The sequence below is a fragment of the Salvia hispanica genome, chromosome 4, assembly GCF_029641045.1.
Source record: "Salvia hispanica isolate PSC_SH4W2 chromosome 4, Shi_PSC_v1, whole genome shotgun sequence".
In the NCBI taxonomy this organism is placed as follows: Eukaryota; Viridiplantae; Streptophyta; class Magnoliopsida; order Lamiales; family Lamiaceae; genus Salvia; species Salvia hispanica.
The window spans coordinates 6,166,537-6,180,880 of NC_142695.1; the positions used below are offsets into that span (position 1 = coordinate 6,166,537).

The window sequence follows — 14,344 nt, forward strand, 5'->3', positions numbered from 1 at the left end:
TATTTTATATACAATAATTATATATCCACCTTAAATATGTAGAGAGGACCACACACACACCATTAATAGGCTAATTCAAAGCTTGGGAAGCTGTTTGTTGAAATTACCAATTGAGCTCATTACTTAGTCACAAGAAATTATGGAGTATTTATTTGGGGCAAAGTTTTGTCTTGAAATGAAATTTCTATCATCATGTTGAAACCTAACAAAAAGAACAAAAAGACAAGTCATGATACACACAATCTTGTTTGTTATGATCAATTGTCCTTATAGCATAGACATTGAAATCAAAAATTTGATGCTCTTGCCCTCTCAATATGCATAAATGAGTAAAATGTCACAATCCATGCCAAAAAAATGAATTGATCATTGAGAGGGTGAAGCATGATAGGAAAATGTTATGCTTTCGCAATTACTAAATTGAGGTCTCACACTCATGAAATATACTTGCTTTTAGGTTTTTGATGTTGTTTGGTCATTGGATTGAAAGTCACACTTTCCTACTAGATAAATATTTCAAGGTGAAGGTATTGCTCACTTGTCTCTCTCTATCTCTCTCACTCATGAGCATTGTTAAGTTTTGTTTTGTGTACTTGAAATTTAAATTTTAAATTTCCTATAGTTATTTTATTTATGAATGCTGAGAGAGACGCAAAATGAGATTATATAAAACTCTTATTATCCATGGAGACAATTGGAGCTTGATATTTTGAGGTTAGGTCTTCTGTCCCACAAGTTTTATACTGCCACATACTACTACTTTTTTTCTAGTCAGTAAAAAGATTAATTTTAACATTTGCTAATTACTACTATACAAAATTAAGGTTTTAAAAGATTATATTTCTGAATAATCAATCCTAATAATCAATTATTAATTAAAAATAACAAATTGAATTAAAAAAATGGATATAAGCCCTGATGAAATTAATGAACCTCATATTAATAACAAGAGATTGAATAAATAAAAAACAAAAAAAATATGAAAATGAGCGTGGGACACCAAAAATGGGCTAAAGATGAGGTCCATTTGATTTTTTTTTTTTTTTATATATATAAAATCAAACTAATAGTACATGTTATTTAATTAACAACCCAACAATAGGTATAATTAAGAAATGTTTTCCTTTTCTATAAACAACTATTGTATCATTCCTCATGGAAAAAATATTTGGTCTCAGATAAATTAGTGTACTTTTTTAAAACTTAATATCTAAAAAAAGGGGCTAGTTAGAACTCTATCAAGTCAACAATGAAATGATTGAATCCAATTATATTAATTTTGTTGAAGGCTGGCATGGGTGGTATCGTTTTGACATATAAAAAATTACTACAAATAATGGTGCAAATTGTGGTCTTGCCGAATCCTAAGAATCGAAATTTAAATTATATGTGTGGAACAAATATTACTTGACTTACTTGATCATATATTATAAATAAATAGACATGTGTTAGGGACAAAAAATCCTTATGAAAGGTTGCTTTCGCATTAAAAGCAAGAAGGTTCGTGACAAATTATCATTAGCATTCACATTCCATTTGTAGCCTTGATGCTCCAACCTAATTTGGATAGCAATTGTAGCATCAATATGATAAAATAAATTCAATTAAAAAAATGAGATGAAATAAATGAGTGGAGGGTGGAGACGGCAAGAATTTAATTCGTTATAAATACGACAACTACACGCATATATATATGGGAAAGAGGAAGAATCTAGGAAAAAAAATGATAAATTAACATGATGAAAAATGACACAATAAATAACGAATGCATAATAAGCACATCAAGTTTAATATGGCATAAATAATTCGTGAATTTGTGAAGTATGACATCTACCGCGTGTATTCATTTGCAATTGGATAAATAATAAATTGCTTCAAACACCATCAAATTTAGTCGAAGATCAATTTGTAACTTTAAAAAAATAGTAAAAAATAAAATTATATATTAGATGTAATAGTCAATTTAATTATAAACAGTTTTTTCTTTAATTTTATTAAAAAAAGGATATTATTGGCTAAATATTAGCATCTTTAATTATTACACCTAAAAAATAATACTATTATTCAGTGCAGTTGAGCATATCAGTTTACAACGCAAAACATTGGCTCTCTCTAATATCAATACCGATTAATTAACATGCAAGGTTTTATTGTAGTTTTACACTAACAACATAATTTGACACAAGCGGGAGGGGACCTGCGCCCCTCTCAAAGTTAATTTTATTTGTTTTTTCTCGTCCCATAAAAATATGTGTATTCCATTTTTGGAAAACTATTCCAATTTATTACCTTTATACATTAACTTATTTACAATTTATATCACCATCAAACACTACTAATAATGTGGGTCTCATTATTCACTAACACTACTTTAAACTCTTTTGTTCGTCTCTCTTACTTTATCAATTTTATCTTAATTCCCGTGCCATATCAATTGACATATTTTTATGGGATGAAAGGAGTATAATACTGTCAGATTTTCAATATTTTATGAGAATCATTGTTCAAATGCCCCTATTGTTCAATAAATATTAATTAAAATATAACATATTTTAGAAACAATTTTATTGTATTTATACAATAACTATATAATTTGATATATCAAGTTATAATGCAAAACATATTCGTGTGCAATGTAAAACATTATCATCAATATCAGTTAAAATATACTAGTAGTACTTTACAAAAATATATGAACATAATAGTACAATATTTTCCATTTTCTTTTAATATAAACATATATGATTAGGATCTCATTACATTACTTATAAAAGATACACTTTTTTGTTGAAAATAATTTAAATAGAAAGTTATGTGAAATTTATAATTTAAAATATTTTTTTAGAGAGGACGTAGTTATTAATTTCAAGTCGTATTTTGCGTATTTTCCATTTTACTCCCAAATTGATAGTAGTAATATTTTTATATCTTGATATCCAGAAAAATGATCTACTATATCTATTTTCTAATCTATTGATCTAGAATAATTATAGTTCTATTTTATTTTATTTATTGAAAAAAATCAATAATATATGATATCTTATCTATCTCTTTGGTGACTCTAACCCCGATTAAAAATTGATATTAAGCGATTATGATCGCATAATTATAAAGGAAAAAGTTAACATTTGATTTTTCAATGTGCTGGTAAATCAAGGAAATGTGTTTGGAAGAATTTATAATTTCTTTAATTTGAGGTATTTGAAATAATCAAATGTTAACTTTTTACTTGCAAAATCTTGTTCATTACTACAAAGGAAAAACTCTCATTTCATTGTTTAAATTTAGATATACATATTACACTGGTCCACTGTAATAGCACAATTGTTATATACCAAAACTTCAAAAAAAAAAATTGGCTGCAATAATTTCAAATTTTATTCTAACACTGTAGTAACGTACTCAAAGATCTCCACCCTAGTTGACATTAATTTAATGTTATGACAACATATACTTTTATGATAGAGAGATATTGAGATAGAGAGGGACACACATATAAAATTGGGTCAGAGAGGGCAGAATGAAATGGCAACCACACAAATTCACATGCATCCTTCATAACTGCATTTTGACTCAATAATATTATGAATTAGATTGTAATAACTTAAGATCTAAGATACCTAACAACCATTACATTAATGTACTATGTCTATTTCTCATTATAGTTTAGATTTGAAATCTTTTAACACTTTTTATTTGGAATTTGAACTCAAACATTTTTTCAATGGAAATATATTACTCCTTCTGTCCCACAAGAATATACACTCGTTTCTCTTTAGTCCGTCTCACAAAAATATGTATTTTCTCTATTTAGAAACTATTTTCTCTCTAATGAGATGAGATCCATTCTCCACCAACAATACTTTAAATACTTTTTTTTTCTACTTTATTTCTATTTTATGCTTACTTTATCAACGGTGCATTAAAAAAAAAAAACCACACAATCAATAAAATAATCTATGTATAATAACGACATTATTTTACAGTTGAAATTACATGAAACTTATCCCATAAAATGATCTATGTATACTAACAACATTATTTTACAATTGAAATTATCGAATTCATTTTCATAATTGTAAAGTTTGACTGTCTTAGGAAAGTGTGATATTAAAAAATGGTTGGCCATGGGTTGCCATTTCCCAAACCCTTAATTCCCTCACAAACCCTAAATTTTATAAACACTAGAAACAAGTGAATCATTAATTAACTCCAACATTGTCCACAATTAGGCCATTTTACTCTTACCTAGACCTTGAAGTTATAGTCTCTTTATATTCTTGTTTTTGTTTCTTTTCCCCAAATTAAATAATCCAAGCTGTGAAATATCCCAATCCAACAAGGCATTGAATTTAATCTCATCCTCTATTGAAAAATCAAATTGAAATAGCGTATAACACCGAGTTTAAGAATTTGTCGTGTTATCGATTACAAATCGATATAACTCGTATATGTCATATACACGAGTTTCAAAATTCACCAAAGTTTCAAATTTATATAACTTCTATACCCATCGTGCAACAATTCTAAAACTAACTTCAATTTTAGGCCAAATTGCAAACAAACTAAATGTATGGTTCGTCCCACAACTTAGGAACTAATCAGAAAAACCATAATGATTCGATTTCTTTGCAATATCACAGGACAAAAAAATCTAATCATCTATGTATATTGTTGATGTTTTCAACCAATCGATATTGTTTTCTTTATAAATAGACTAATCATTTAACTCATTGGTGGAAACGTCGGTATATGCTTTTTCGACTGTGATATTAGATATAATCTAACACAAAATTTTTCACCGTAGCCTAATTTCTAACAAATATAAACTTCATAATTTTTCTTACAGATTTTAAATTTGATTCAACTCTCGTCAATTCTCCTAAATTACCCTCGATTTTGAATACAATACTCCCTCCCTCCACAAAAAAATAGCTCTATTTATGAACGGCATGGATTTTGTGGACTATTTTCGAAGGGAGTAACTACTAGCATAAAAACTGCAAATATACTCACTTTCTTAGTTGACCATTTTTTACCGCGACCGAGGCAGTAGTAAAACTCTTGAATTATTTCCATTTCTTTTCTTCTCTTTTTCTTACTAAATCAGTTGGACCTTTTGAAGAAACAAGCTCACAGAATTATGAGTTTTACTAGGAAGTCATTTTGGACGAGGTTTCCAACTCTTCTCTTCTCTTCTCTTTTTTTCACTGCGGTCGGGCGGGCAGCCCCCGGGCAGCATATCCATCCGCCACGTGTCCACCTCATCCCTTTCCCCCTTCTTTCTGGGTCACCGGTCAGCCCTCTGGCTGCCCATAAAAACCCCACTCTCTTCCCCTCCACCTTTTCATTCACATTCCTCCCATCATTGCCTCTCTCTCTCTCTCTCTTCACTTTTTTTTCCATGGGAGAGAGGGAAAAGACTGCAGAGCAGAAAGCAAGCCTGGAGCTTCCTCAACTACTACCAGGTAATGCAATAACACTCAGACACACACGCACACACGCACACACACACATACAAAATGTCACTAAATTTCTTTTTTTTTTTGTTTTTTGCATGACCCTTTTCTTGTACTACTAAAATTCACATCTACACAATTTTCTTGATTTCACTATTATCACTTACTTATATTATAACATATTAATTCAATTCACACTATGTGTGTAGGCTTTGATCAAGATCAAGATCAAGAAGATGAAAGTCTGCGGCCACACCTCGCGAATTTGTCCTGACTAGGCGCTATCCTACCTGAGCTTTTTTTTTTATTCGTCAAATTTTTTTTGACTTGTTGCCTTTTATTTTTCTTCCTTTCTGTGTCTTCTTGACCTTGTAAGACCTTTTCTTGACCTTGTAAGACCCCGGCCGTTGCCAGGTCTTACTAATCCCCGTTTCTTTTCGGATGCTATGTCAGACTCGTCTGATGACGGACGTATCCGCCTTCTTCCCCCTTCCCGGCCCGACTCATCTTCTCCTTCCTTGTCTATCCCTCCTGAGCTGTCCACACATTACTAGAGTTAATAAATTTAGAATAAAATTAACTCGATTTTGCTTGTAATTAATGTAATTCGATACATATATGTGTTTATCGAATAAAAAATATATATTGATTGAACAGTGTATATTCTCGTGGTAGGACCATGAAATTGAATTATGTTACGAAGGGGCAGAATATCCAAATATAGACATGCTGTGGAATTAAGGCCCTCAAAATTTGGTTGTTTTATATTTATGTTGTTGGTCACAAAAAGTAGAATTATTCTCTCACTAAGAAATCTGGTTCAATTAATTTGTCTCTCGTGACTGTTTTCATGTAAAGTCACTAATTAAATGATTATGATTGGATTCTCACTAAGAAATCTTTTTCAGTTTAATTTTTTGCATGCACTATTTACTTAATATTTGCTAGGGAAATTATATTCGATTTCTCTGTTACATTCTATCTCTGTATATGGTGTACAAATTAAGTAATCAAGAATTGAAAAAAGTGAGCTGCACATGCACTTGTTTTTTCCCTTACTATAAAAAATATAAATGCTAAAACTGCAAGTATAATACTTCTGGAATTAATAAAAAAAGTGCAAAAGACAAAGCTTTTTGGAGCGAATTCCAGAAAAACAGGGTCAAAAAAATTGCAGTAGTGTTATAATTGTTATTGTTTCTTTATGTAATAGTAATAAAAAAGGTTTGAGTTTTTTCCTTCATATTTTTTCTGAAGAGTGAAAAGAAACGTCTGAAAATAGGGCCCCTTTTTATATCAGTTTCAACATTTTCTGAGCATATTCTGCAAATACAGCTTAGCTTTGATATTTGGATCTTCTTGTGATGATGGCTTTTGTATTTATTGAGATTGGCCCAATACTATTTCTAATACTTTAGTTGGGGAAGTTACAATTTCAGCCTTGGATTTACCAATAATTTGCAATTTCGGATTTAGCGACATTAATTATGTAAAAAAGATTTTGTCAAGAAATTCCAACTACAAAATTATGGTGTTTCCAAGTTGGGCTATGAGAGTAGACAACTTTTTTCCATGTTCAACCACCTTAATTCATATCCCTAAATCTATGGCTATGTGGGAGTATCTTGGAACAAGATTTTCTCCATAAATTACTCTATGAAAATTTGGACAAATTAGTCAAAGTAATAATGGACACTAGAACTAGATTTTGAGCTAGCAATCTTCTACAATGTCCACTAATCCATATACACATATATTGTTATTTGTTAATTAAAGTTCTTCCCATTTGAAAAATCATGTTACATTAATTCACTAGTCAATTAATATATTTGAGGTGAATATTTACCAGTTTAATACGTTTCTCAATCTAACATCAAGTTAGTTAAGTGACCAAATTGGCCTTATTATAAGTTTGGTGAGTGGGTGTTTTTGAATAAGTACTAAATAACAGAATAAAGTGTTTAATTGCAATGATTTAGAGTGATGAGGGTTACAATATTGTAAGTAAATGGGCCCATTTGTGGCAGGCTATTATTCCATCTTTTAGTAACATAGTAACATGGACTTTTCACACCAAATCATTCCTTACAAGACTCTTTTCCAAAAAAGCTACATAATTTTGTCAAGGACACTCTCAATAATGCCTTGCTACATAACAAAAATAAATAAATAAATCACCATGCCTATGTTTTTACATCATATGTGGATGTAACAAAAACATATACCTATATTGTTCTATATAATCGAGTCAAGCATCAATCTTTTTCACTGTAGATCTATAGTCTCTCAACAAACTTTCTAAATTTATATTTATCTTTATATTTTTGAATAAATATATTTTATTCGCAATAACATTCGCTTAACGAGCTTTCATAAAATGAGTTCGAACAAGCTAATATCCGAAAAACTCACTAGTGCCTCAATATTTATGGCCCAAATCATACATAAGATGAGACATGGCAATGCACAAGAATATACGACTCAGCAAAAAGAATCAATTATTAAGGTTGAAAAAAAATTCTTGTAATTTATAGTACTATCTTCTAAAAATATTCTTGAAAAATAACAACTATGAAATGGGGTATTAAAATTAGTGGGCCTATATAGTTAGGTTCATTCTTGTTTATAAGAGTTATTTTTTGCAAAACCTCACTCATAAGCCCACAAGTTCGATTTCGGCCCGATATAAATGGGCTTGCTATCTGATTTTTTTTGTCCATCCATCTTCAAGCGCTTTTGTTTTGTTTCAAAGTATTGTTATTATTACTAGTATATATTTGTGCATATAATGAGTCTTACTAAGATTACTATATAGATACAAAAATCATTTTATAATAAAAAAAGTTACTCACCCCAAAACATTGATATTATAATAGCTTTACAGTCACAAAGTAATTGCAAGGAATTCGCCATAGTTTCCTTCAATGCAGTTAAATTTGTGTTAGCTAAGTATTAGTACTCCACTTTATAAGTTCAGACAGTTTTTTATATGAAAGAATCACGCAAAAGAAGAGCTCAAAGTATCAACAATAAACAAGTAAAATTAGCGACAAACTGACAATCCATAAGCCCAACAATAAGCTCACAATCCAAAAACCAAAAAAACCACAAGAAAAGAACCTTGTGGCACCCACAGTGACTTTTGCACAAGTATTGACCTCGTCACCTCGCCCAAATCCTGATGTTGTTAAAATTCTTTATCATATATATGTTTACACGAGAAAAGAAAAATTCGGAGCATCAACCTTTCATCGAAATTTTGACACCAAAAAAGTTATTTCTTCTTCAACTCTCAATTGGGATAGAATACAATCTTATTACACATGTCTTGTTGTTAAACTGAGAAGATAAAAAGATTACCTGGTATTATACAACCCAAAAGAAAAGAAAGGAAAATTACAAAGTAATAATCTGAACCATAATATCATGTAGAACATAGAGGTCTAAACTTGCTTGTTAAGATCTTTGAAGGGGGCATCGAGCCAAAAGAGAAGACATGTCTTTGGTCGACTGAAAAGACACATAGAGATATTCCATTGTGCACAAGAGTTCAAACATTCAATACACTAGCTGGATCGTTATTTTTATGAAAATTATAATTCAACTCTCACACACTTTATAGTTTATATATACATGTGAATATGAGCTATAGTATCAATATACTATATAGGTAAATGTTAGTAAAATAATAAAAAGGGAACAATTACTTATAATTTTCAAATCTTGTTCTGCGTTTGTATTGATGAGTTCTGGTTATAATATCCAACTCTTGATGAAATTGGCTCGATCGAATCGAATCTTATGTTCAATTTAATTTTTGAATCTTGTTATGATAATTGATAAGGTCAAAATAAAAGTATATCTAAATAGGTAGTTGATGAAACTTATATAACTACCTACATAATTAGCATGAAGTTCAGAGAAGAGCCCATTACATAAATGAAAATTTGAGGGCCAAGTTAAAATTCGTTACGCATATAGACTAGATCTAACTAAATAAAATATACTACAACTATATAAGAGAACTCCATCAAATTTTTTTTTAAAAAAAAGTACTACTCCATATATTTGTTTGTCGAAAAATCAGTGTACACGTCATTGTCGTCTTTTATGATCATATATATTCTTTTCTATTTGCCTGAATTTGAAGTAATACTTTTTGGTCCAATGAAAATGAAATCTCTAAAATGAAAGGGAATCCTTGACAATTAGTTTTTTGCTTATATAACATGTAGATTAATTTTCACAATTATGTAACTATGACTTTATTGCTCTATACTATGGTTATACATATACATCATAAGAGACCAAGCTAGAACTTCGAAGAAGGAAAGTGATAAAAAAAAAAAAAACTCTATAATTTATGGAGCAACTTTCAATGAGTATGAAAGTTGGGATTAAGAAGATATATGCATAGGTTTTTTTTAAAAAGAATTAGCCTTAATAAATTTATTATCATATAATTCGCTCCAATTAATTATGTTTAAATTTTGGCAAATTAAAAACAATGAAAAATGAGTGGTGCTCAATGCCCTATTGGTTCACGAGAGAAAAATAAACAAAGGATGTGAAATTGAAGAACAAAAAATTGCTATAATTAAGTGAGTGTCATTTTCTAAATTAAAAGATAGATATAATCCTTTTCCGTCACATCCTCGCGTCCACAACAATATTCTACATTTATATAGCTAGCTATCATAATATCTATATCTAGATATATGTATATAGCTTTCTTAATAACTATATCTACATATATATAAATATGTATGTATGTGTGTGTGATGTTGAGAGAGAGTAGCTCCTTTTCTCGCAATGTCTTTTTCTAGAAGGCCATAACCACATTCTTATATATAGAGAACATAAATATACATTTTATCAATTGGGAGTATAATTTAGTGTCCTACCATCTATGTTTGACAACTCGGAGTCCAAATATCACAATAAAACTTGCATGAAATAGCGACATGTAGTTAATTACAGGAATATAATTTATAAATAAAATTTTGTGGTGGTGAAAATTGTATTATATTATAATGGTGGAGGGGTGGAATAGATTAGAGAGATATTGACAGTTGAAAGAATTAGGTCAAACATAGAAAAATAAAATAATTAATGGATTATGATTTATGAATATTCATATGATGACAGCGCAATGGTCTACAATTATTACGCCATTTGCGCATTTGCCTTTGGGCCCTTCTTCTCTCTCTCTGGCCTTTGTTTTCCACCATATATATGTTGTACTATGAAATGTTTGGATGTGACTAATTATTTGAATCGATCTTGACCACTTTTTCTAAAATAATTTGAGGAAATACTCTATATGATTTGGTTGTTAGACCATCCACAATCGCGCTCTTTTCGCGGCTGGTCGGAAACCAGCCCCATCCGGCGCCACAATAGAAAACGATGGTAGCTGCATCCCAATTTATTTTTTTCCGATTAAATGATTTTTGCTTTACATTTATTTGTGACCGGTATTGAAGATTTTTATTTATATTTTTAGTACTCCGTATTAAATTTTATTTACATATTCATATTTTATTGTGACTGAAACAAGGTTGAAATATTATGGCCACATTGGAAAGTTGTTATAGCTGTAACTGAAATAATATACTACCTCCGTCTCTGAAAATTTGTCCCATTTTTTTCATTTCCGTCCGTCCTCCAAATTTTGTCCCATTTCACTCTTACCATTTTTTTGCAGTGGATCTCATATTTCACTAACTCATTTCTACTCACATTTTATTATAAAACTAATACTCCGTATAAAAGTAGGACCCACAATCCACTAACTTTTTCAACTCACTTTTCGTTACATTTCTTAGAATCCGTGCCGAATCAAAGTGGGACAAATTTTGGGGGACGGAGGTAGTAGAAGTTATGATTTTCAAGACATTGTCGAGGATGTGTACATATATAGTAAATTAATTTCACATTATTCTAAAAAGTATAGGACTTAACACTTATCATTTGTTATTACCTGTACAAATTTTGATATTTCTACTAGGATAACATTCTAGTCTGTGTACATATGGTCATCAATAAGTTAAATAAATAAAAAATTGAGTTTTAGCCACTTATTATCATTAATACCTAGCTAGCTATTTCACTTTTAACAATGTTGTGTATATTAAAAAATGAACACCAATTTACTTCATATACTGTTATAATAGTAGTATTATTTATTAAGTTGGTGTAAATCGAATTTCGTCTAAGTAGAACAAAGAAATATTCAGAGAACCTAGCTAGTGATAATATTATAAGAACGAAGTACTACTAAATAGATGTTTTTCTGCTATTTAATAATTTCAGTGACAATACATGAATCACATAAAATGGATGTGATTTTCCAGTAAAAATATAAAATGGGAACATGCATATAATTCAAGTTTTCAACCACGCCAATCATGACAGCTTACTCAAATAGTAATATCGAATATTGATGTGAACACGAACTACAAAACATTCAATTATTGATTACAAAATTGCATTGCGTGAGTAAAATTATAGAAGGAATCGTGTAAATAATGCAACAAGAGGATAAGAATATTGGAAAAAAGGGCTACTAGTATGCACATTTAAATAAATAAAATGAGTCAATTAACCGTCACATTCTAGTTTCTCTAACGTTAAAGTTGGAATTTTAGAATGTATAGCAAATTTGGCACCCAGGTTTCTCGTAGTCAGTGGGCCTCACCGATCGAAGGATGCAGCTCGCGATGTGGTGGACGCGCGACTTGGTGCAGACACCGTGAGCGCATGCAGTGACAGCACCCACCACATGGCTAGAGAACGCCGGCTACGCACAACGCTGTATTATTTAATTTAATTTTCCATTTTTCTTTCATATTTCTTGATTTTCCTTTTTTATCATTTTCAATTTATTCTATTTTACTAGGTTTTTCACACTTCCTTGTTTTTTGTTTTATTTTCTTTATTTTATTTTCTGTCTTCGTTTCTTATATTAAAATAATACTATTACGTGTTGTAGTAATTTTAATTTTATACTATCAATCATTTAATTGTAGTATTTTTTAAAGATAATTAAATTAATTTTTAATTATATACTACTTCCATCCTTTATACTACCTCTGTCCCTGAAAATTTGATACATATTATCATTTCGGTCCGTCTTTGAAAATTTGATACACTTCACTTTTACTATTTTTTGTAGTGGACCCCATATTCCACTAACTCATTCCTACTCACATTTTATTATAAAACTAATACTTTAAAAGTAGGACCCACATCCCACCAACTTTTTCAACTCACTTTCCATTACATTTCTTAAAACCCGTGTCGGGTCAAAGTGTAGCAAATTTTGGGGGACGGAGGTAGTAACTAATAGCCTTTTTCTGTCCATTCACATATATGGGTCTGTTTCAATTTTTGGTAATATATTGTACTACTAGTAAATTTTTTTCTAGTTGTCTCCCCTTATTTTTTTTTCTATTTATCCTATTTATTTGCTTTCAGTCAATAATAATTTCATCATTTTTCTCTATCATTCTTTATGACAAGATGAAGTTTGGAGATTTTTCTATGGTAGAAAAAAATTGGAGAATTTTCAAAATTAAGTAGTTGCTACTTGCTTATATGGCACGCAAGTGCAAGATTTTTTAATTTTTCTACATTAAATGCCCTAATGGATATTCTAGACTGATCTGTCATTTATATATTTGTGCAAGGCGATATTTTGCCGGTTCAAAATTTCCACTTAATTATGTAAATAATGATCTTAGGCTATGTAAATATAATTGAAATATCATATGGTGATATCGAAGTGTAGAAGTCTAGAAAACTAGGTCTGAAAATTCAAAGTAAATGACTCTTTCCCATATTCACACATTGATTAGGAAATATAACTTCATTACATTAATTGCTAGTGGTTTACAAGATCTAATTCAAGATTTATAAAGTGTGACCTGCATAAATGTCTATATATTATTGGAGTCCATTGTTTGCGACCACTCTCTAAAAAAATATAGTTTGCTCCCCTTTTACTATAGATAGACCATGACTTTTTTGCACTTTTTGACTAAATTTTATGGCGATAACGTGAGGTAATTTTCATGCTCATTGTTAGGAGTATTTTATAAAACAAAAAAAATTAATTCATTTAAATAGTCATTCATTTCATTTACTTAGTTTGTAGTACATCCTTTCAATTTTATAGAGACTCATTTATTTTACGTATATATTCGATTTTCGACTATGTAACTTTACACTACAAAAAACTTATATTTTAGGGACACAAAAATTATGAGGCTAGGACACAAAAGAAAATGTCTTTATGTGAGGGCAATTATCTTAAATATTTTACTTTTTACTTTATTTGTGTCTCCTAATTTTAATTGAGACACTAACAATAATGACATTTTATAGAGCATTTGTGGTATAATTAGACGCACAAATTAGCGTTTTTAATAGTAGGATTAATTAAAAAGTGTCCTTATCTGATTTTTTAATTGTAGTGTTACAAAATTAAGATGGAACTAATTAAAATATTGGAAAAGGCGAGAAGGGATCGATCAATCGTGTGAAAAGTTGTCCATTCCATATTTTGAACTTTAAATGCACCAAATGTCAAATTATTAGTATTATTTTGAAAAATATTTATCCATATTTAATGCTTTTTTTCTTTCTCTTCTAGTAAGGAAAATGACATTAAATGTTATACACCCTCTAATAAAAAGCACTTAGCCAAAAAAGTCAACTTTCTTCATGGCATAAATTTTTTGTAGCTCCCTTTTAATCCTAAAGCGTTACACACGCCACCCCCAACCCCCACCCACACCACCTAACCTATTTTATGTACATTAAAACACCATTTTCAAATTTCAAATACATTTTATATCACCCAAATTCTCACTCATAACATG

At 29.9% G+C, this 14,344-nt stretch overlaps 1 long non-coding RNA gene across 1 annotated transcript; it reads left to right on the forward strand.

The window, feature by feature from the left end:
* Positions 1-4,971: 4,971 nt before the first annotated feature.
* On the forward strand, positions 4,972-6,120 carry LOC125196713 (uncharacterized). Its single transcript, XR_007171932.2, has 2 exons — positions 4,972-5,468; positions 5,669-6,120. It is a non-coding gene; the product is annotated as an uncharacterized LOC125196713 (long non-coding RNA).
* The last annotated feature ends 8,224 nt before the right edge of the window (positions 6,121-14,344 follow it).